Genomic DNA, 7,832 nt, shown 5'->3' on the forward strand with positions numbered 1-7,832 from the left:
AAGGAAAATTTAAGCCATTGTGTAGAAATAAACAGAAGTTCATCCTTTGTATATGAGAAATTCCCCACTTAGTGAAGTATGAAGTAACAGGTCTATTAACAATATTGATAGTAAGTTCAGATAGGGAATTGAGCATGTTTTGTTATAATTAGATATAAACTAGTTCTGAGAAGATGAAGTTTAAGTTGTTAATAACTTGAAATTCCCCAAAGCATAATGATGCAAAGTCAGATGTCTAGAAGGGCACTAGAACACCCTCTAATTTGTCTAATTTGCAGCCAGCTAATAAGGCTGAGAGTGGCATCTTTATGAATAAATGGATAATTTATGAAATCAAAATGACATCTATTCTTTACATCTTGTGTTAATTCTTAAACTAATATATTCTCTTCTGTTTCTCAAAGTAGTTAAACTATTAAGGAGAATTTTAAAAAGTAAAATACGCCTTTTATTAGCTGGAATTCAAAACTGAACAAAAAGGCACCTTCAAATAAATGGTCTTATGATTAAGTCTAACTGGGAGAGAGCAAATAGAAGTTAATGTACTAAAAGAAATTATTGAAGTGAGAGTCAAATATGAAACCACCATTATTCTTCAAAAGCTGACTTACATGAAACTTATATAATAAGATATTCTGATGTCTTATACCATTTAAAATAGAATGAATTCTAAGACACAGTATAAAAGATCTGAACATCAAATGGCAATTAGCCATAAATGGTGAAAGCTGAAGAATAATCCATTTCACTTACATGGAAAAAAAAATGAGTCAGATTAAATTGAAGCCTATTTCAACAGAGTTTACTGAGTGAGAATAGTTTGGTTTCTCTTAAGAAAAAAGTTTAGTACTATTGGGGAATAGAAATTCTTAATTTAAAATACTTTCAAATTTGTATCTTAATATTCTGAACTGGGATAAAATGTGCTCAATGATCTGAATATTATTTTAGTCCAAATGTCTTTAATACTAATATTTCATGATTATTTTTTATACAATAAAATGCTCAAGCAATATCCTATTTTTATTTGGAGAGAAGGAAAACTTATCATTTTTTCTATTTATCTAAGGCAAGAAACCATGGCCCATGACCAAATTAGAGTCAGTATGCCTGATTTTGTATGGTCCAAGAACAGAGAGTTTTTTACATTTTTTTCAAAAATGAAAATAATAATATTCATGATACATAAAATTTCTTTAAAATTAAAATTGTATTGTCCATAAACAAAGTTTTATTGGAACACAACCTTGCTCATTCTTTCATGTGTTATTTAAAGCTACTTTCATATTACAATGGCAAAGGTATTCAGACCAGAGACTTCCCTGGCTACAAAGTCTACATTATTATATATCTAGCCCTTTAGAGTAAAAGGTTGCTGACTCCTAGTCTAAGGAATGGAGAAATTCTTTTAATGGCTGTTCCATTTTAAATTTGTTGGTGATTATTTGATATTGGTGAGAGAATCAATATGGTGATAAAATATGATTACATAAAAACTGTATATAATAGTGGTTTTGCCCTGGAGCCAAGCCTAGACTCAAGCTATGAACAAAAGTACAAATCTTTAATTATATACTAGTGTAAATAATAAAGGCCAGTGCTTGAATCATCAACAAGATTAATTTAAACCTTTAAATAGCACTAATTTTCTTCTTGGGATATTTTAGTTATTTGAAGTCAGAGTATTTTAATTACATTACCAAAGTCTTCTGTTCTAATGAGTAAAATAAATATAGTAACAAACATTTAAAATTATTATATTTTAAAATATTTTGTTTCTTATCATCTAATTCCTCTGTCTGTACTTAAATTGCTATACACTACTAAGCAAATTTTTTTTTTATTCAGGATACTATGGCGGTACAAACATTTTGGTTACATGTAATGCGTTTGCCCCACCCAAGCCAGGCCTATAAGCGTGTCCCTCCCCCATACAGTGCATTCTGCTTCCATTAGTTGTGGGTTTACCCCCCCACCTTCCCACTACTAAAAATTTGACAAGAATGAAATTGTGTTCTCCTCAATGTGAAATATATTTAAGAAAAAATGCTAAATATTAAACTGTTGTTATTGTTTTGTTTCTCTTTTAAATGAAAAAAGTAATTATCAGTCATTTTTAATAAATGTAGAGTGAAAAAGGAATGGAAATAACTGTGGTAAACTCTCAATATAAATCTATTTTCAAATATTTTTTATATAATAGTCCCAAAGCACTGAATAAAGAGAGGAATGATCACAAATAATCAGATGACTCTATAATAAAAAAGGGGGGAAAAAAAGAAAGGCAAAGGTCTCCCTCTAAATTAAAAAAAAGAACCAATTACTAGTAAACATATACAAAACCATGGACATTCAAAAAGAAGAACAAAGAAAACAGATTAATATTTCCACTAAAAGGAATCTGCTTAGTCATAGGGTAAAAATATGTACTTTAATTAATAGTCAGCACCCAGAGGAAAAGCATCTTGTTAAGAAGGAAGCATAAGACTGATCATATTATTGTGTCAGCAACTGCTATGACAGGTGATATAGGAAAGCAATTTGCCAAAATGACTAAGCTTGGGAGCTAAATACTTTGTATGATATTCCTGATATTTACTAGCTATGGTATCTTGATATTTACTAGATATGATATCTTGGGAAAGTTGAGATGTAATCTGTATTACAAAATATAGATTGGGTAGTTTATGAACAACAGAAACTTATTTCTCACAGTTCTGGAGGCTGAGAAGTCCAACATCAAAGTTCTGGCAGGTGTCTGGCGAGGCCTGCTTTCTCATAGATGGCACCTTCTCACTGCACTGTCTTCACTTGGTGGAAGGGCAGAGGGACTCCCTGGGACCCCTTTTATGAAGGCACTAATCTCACTGATGAAGGCCCAGCCCTCATGACCTAATCATCTTCCAAAGGCCTCACCTCTTAATGGTATCACATTGGGGATTAGGTTTCAGCACATGAATTTTAGGAGGGCACAAACATTCAAACCATAGCAGTTATGTAAGAAAAATATATTCATAAATGCTTGGTACAGAATGTTTATTAAACAGTAGCTATCTTTATAAACCTTGGCAAAAAGTTTCATACATTTAGATAACACCTGAGGTTATCAAACTTTTTAGTGCTTCTTTAAAATTTCACTGTTTGTCCTTGGAAGTTAAGTATCAAAAGAATGGAAAAACAAGCATCACATGTACTCGCCATCAAATTGGTACTAACTGATGAACACTTAGGGGCTCACAAAGAAGTAATATTCATCAGGTGCCAGAAGGGTGGGAAGGGGGTGGTGAGAATGGGTAAACTCACAACTAATGGATGCAGAGATGGGGGATGGGCATTTTGTAGCTCTGGCTTGGATGAGGCAAAGGCATTATATGTAACCAAAATGCTTGTACCCCCATAATATTCTGAAATTAAAAAAAAAATAAATGAGTCAAAATTAAAAAAAAATATATATTTAGTGAAGGCATGGTTATAGATGTTAGAAAAATAATGACAAAAATGCAAGCAGCATTCCCAAACTTTTTTATATTAGTAAACTTTTTGCTCTTGAGAATAGGGTTACATTATTCCTTTTAAATATTCTTAGGTTTTGTTTTTTTTTTTGTCTCAAGTTGATATTGAGAAAAATTTTGCTTTTCATTAAATATAACAATTATTGGTAAGTTAAACCCTTTCAAGAGAGGCTCCTTCTACAATTTTTATAATATTAAGGAAATTTTATGGTTATTGAGACATTTAGTCAAATCACTTCATGACAGAGAGTTATAGTGTTAGAAGAATTCTTTAATGACAGTGACAGAAAAAAACCCTGACAATCATAAAATTCAAGATGATCAATATGTTAAAAAGAATATTAATGATAATATTTATAAAAGCAATACATTTTCCAGGTGAGTTTTAGGGGGAAAATGGTTTTATTCTATTTAGATTTGAAAATATTTTCTAAACATATTAATTCTGGTAATGAATATGATAAATGAAAGTGAATAATCACTTTATACTTCAAGAATATAAAATTAAATTTATTCTTCTTTTGAGGATTTTAAATAGAGTGGAAGTATGAAAAATAATGAAATGTGAATCATAAAAATGAAAGTTATAAATCGCTATAAATTTAGAGGTGAAGCAGATTCAGCTTGTATCTGCTCCACTTAGAACATATGAAAGGTTATTATTTTGGTTAATTTTTAAAAATACCAACATGCTTTGTTTTGTTTTGTTTTAATTTATTTTCAAATTATCAAGTACAAGAAAACAGAAAAACTGCTCTTGTAGTTTTCCATGGTAGATATGTTTAAATATTTTACTTTACAGAAATCCAAATTATCATGAGGGTAGTCGAATTTAGTGGAGAAAATGACTTCAAGTTTCAAAGGACTTGGAAATTTTTAAAGTTATTTTTAGTGTCTAATACTGTTATAAGAAGCAAACAAAAAAATAATATTTAATAAATTTGATCAGTTTTCTCTTAACACTGTGTCACTACATAATTTACTGCAATACCTATAATGAAGACATACACAGAATTTACTATTCCCATATTGATAGCCATTTTAATTTCTTACCTGTTCTATAAACAGGTAAAATTAAAGGCAATGAAGTAATTAAATTTCACTTACTATTTTTCACTTTAATCTAAAATATGCACACATATCTTAATTTAAACATAACTAGTTGAACCATATGCTGTGTGTGATTTTTATGGACGTTTTAGATCTATACACATATCAAAGTAAGCTTGAACATCGAAGGCAAAGGTTTGATATGCCTGCTAAATAATTCCTTTTAAACATTTTGTTAGACTTTCTAGTGATCAAAAAGGAGAGATATGATGCATCTGGTTTTCTTTTTCTTTTTTAGTTACACTTGGCTTTTTATTGAAATGAAATTAAAATGTGAAATGTAGCAGAAAGATATTACAGTAATATTATAAGGAATAGTTAAAAAATAAAATAATTTCTTACAAGTGATAAGAACACCAAGAAAGATAAAACAAAAGTGGTGTGCTTAATCTAACTTTCCTAACCTGAACTGAAGCAGGAAGTTCTCTAATGAGATACTGTAAGAATGGTTTAATATGAAGAATTCTACCAATTCAAATGCTGGCACAATAGTGTTAGGATTAATACAGACAGCTAAAATTCATTTTCACTGCAGTTCCATCTATACATGTATTGTCCTGCTTTCTAGCCTTTCCATTTAATTGTCAACAATTCAGTTACCCTTACTTCTTGTAACTTGATTATCTCTTTATCTAACACAGTTCTATAAATTCTTGGTTAAATTAAAGATTTGTTTGAGTGTTTTCAAGAGTATGGTAGGTTCTGGTGGAAAGACTACAGGTGTGGTCAAAGCTCAAGCTTATATACTTATATTAGGCTCATTAAACTTTAGATCATGCTAGAGTAAATTAATTTCATTTTTCTCCTTCCAATTTACAAGTCACCGACCTGCTGTTCCATAACTTTTCCTTTAAACTTGACCTTGTGGTGATTCAGGAATAAGAGAAAGAAAGGTTAAAAAGGAAAAACAAAAAAAATAAAAAAGTATTAGCAGGGTAATCAGAGCCTCCAGTAGACAACTGCTCAGATTTGAAATTTTAATATTGTAAAATTATTAAATAAACTAAGACCAATTTTAAGCATAGTTCTATACTAAATAAAATTTCCTTTTAAAAAGTGTTAGGTATGCAATACATTTTCATGGATAATATTTGAAGGAGAATGGACAGATACATATAAAATAAATAAATAAAATTACAATGACCTATCATAACCAGAAAAAGGGAAATTTTTGCTGAATTTCTTCTGGATATTTCTTCCTATGCAAATAAATTTTATTATATGAATTATTTTGACTTTGTTTCTTGCATGTCTGCCTTCTCCAAATTGCTCACTTTCCTTGCCCACACCTACTTGGCCCTCCTTCCCACACGATTTGCTACAGTATCACTAGAGGGGTAAAAATAGCAGATACTAAGTTAAAGAAAGGGAGGCAAAGTATAGGTCATTACATAATTATCACTTGTGAATGCAAGAAGGTGCTAAACAGAGGGATGCCAGAACAATATTCATAAAATATAACGGGATAGAGAAGGAGTTGTTAGGAAAGAATTCCTCTCACCTGGATAACTTGGTGATAAGAGCTAAATCAATCAACAAGCCCAGAGAGGAAAGGCCAAGAAAGAGAAATAAGCTTCTTAGTTCTTTGGGATTGTGGGGAGACACTATAAACAACTTTTAATTAAATAATGGGCTTTCCTCTTTGTAAAACATGTTTTGTGGTTCTCTACAGCTAGGGGTTTGGCATAAAAATGTGTGAATATCCTGCAGGGATTTACGAAGTATGCTGATTGAAAAACTATATTTAAAATAAAACTTTTCTAATCAATTCAATGAGCTACTTTATAAAATGGTAGTACTGTCAAAAGATCACTGTACTTCATGGTAACTGTAGCCTCCTTTAAAAATACTTTATTCATAGCTTATTAAAGGAAGTTGATAGAAAACATTTTTCAGATTAAATATTACCGCAGTAATACTAAATACTTCTTGTTAATATTAAAATGAAATAGCATTTTATCACTAGATTATAGACAATAAAATGATGTGCCTCGATGTCAATCTGAATTATGTAGCAATCTAACTTATTATGCAACAAAATATAATTCAATCGTATTTATTTGGAGTAGAACCATTGATTTCCAAAACAAACTTAAGCCATTTTAAGAAAAAATGTAATTTTGTGTGTGTGCTATTCCATTTATATGAAATGTCCAAAACAGGCAGATCCACAGAGACAGGACGTGGATTCATGGGTGCCAGGGGCTGGGGAGGGGGTGGGGAGTGACTGCTGATGGGGATGGGGCTTCTTTGTGCAGATAAAAGTGTCCTAAAACTGATTGTGGTGATTGTTACACAACTATGTGAATATAATGCAAGCCAGTGAACTGTACACTTTAAAGGAAGTGAATTACACAGTGTGTGAATTATGCCTCAAAATAGTTTTTAACAGGTCAGGCGCAGTGGCTCAGGCCTGTAATCCCAGCACTCTGGGAGGCCGAGGCGGGAGGATCGCTTGAGGCCAGAAGTTCTAGACCAGCCTGTGCAAGAGCAAGACCCTGTCTCTGGTAAAGCTAGAACGATTACGGCTGGCTTCGGCAGCACAAATTAGAACGATACAGAGAACATTAGCATGGCTCTTGTGCAAGGCTGACACGCAAATTTGTGAAGCATTCCATATTAAAAAAAAAAAAAAAAATAGAAATATTAGCCAAGCGTGGTGGTGGCGCCCATGGTCCCGGATACTTGGTGGAGACTTCTTACTGCGTGGCTGCCTGGAGACCCTCAGCAGACCACCCGGCTCAGCAGCTCCCGGGCCCTGGACCCCAGAAACGGCGGGAAATGAGCAATGCTTGTTGTTTGAAGCTTCTGGAGTTTGGGAACCTGGTGCCGGTGTTGTGGCAAGGCTGACATTCCTCGGGGCGCCGTGCAGGGCCGGGCTTCACCGTGACAGGACGACGCAGCAAGGGCGGCGCTGGGAGCCCCCACGGGCTCGGCTCCCACAGGCTGACAGAGCCCGAGGCGCCGGCGCGGGCACTCGGGTCCCGGGTGAGTGAGGCGTCTCCGGCCAACGCACTCGGACCCACCAGGCAGACGGAGGTGCCTAGAACCGGGTCTCACCCGGGCTGGGACGAACCCAAGCTCTCCCGAGCTTTAAAGCCAGACAGAAAGAAAGGACAAGTGTACACCTGCGCCTCCTTGGATCTCAGGATGACCCCACCAGGGACTGGCGGGTGTCCACAGACAACCTCGAGATGCGTGACCCCAATC

General features: G+C 33.8%; 1 pseudogene; it reads left to right on the forward strand.

Annotated features, from left to right (window-relative positions):
• The first annotated feature begins 7,149 nt into the window (after positions 1-7,149).
• LOC123649545 lies at positions 7,150-7,246 on the forward strand (annotated as a pseudogene).
• Positions 7,247-7,832: the final 586 nt, after the last annotated feature.

Source organism: Lemur catta, chromosome 13, assembly GCF_020740605.2.
Source record: "Lemur catta isolate mLemCat1 chromosome 13, mLemCat1.pri, whole genome shotgun sequence".
Taxonomy (NCBI): domain Eukaryota; kingdom Metazoa; phylum Chordata; class Mammalia; order Primates; family Lemuridae; genus Lemur; species Lemur catta.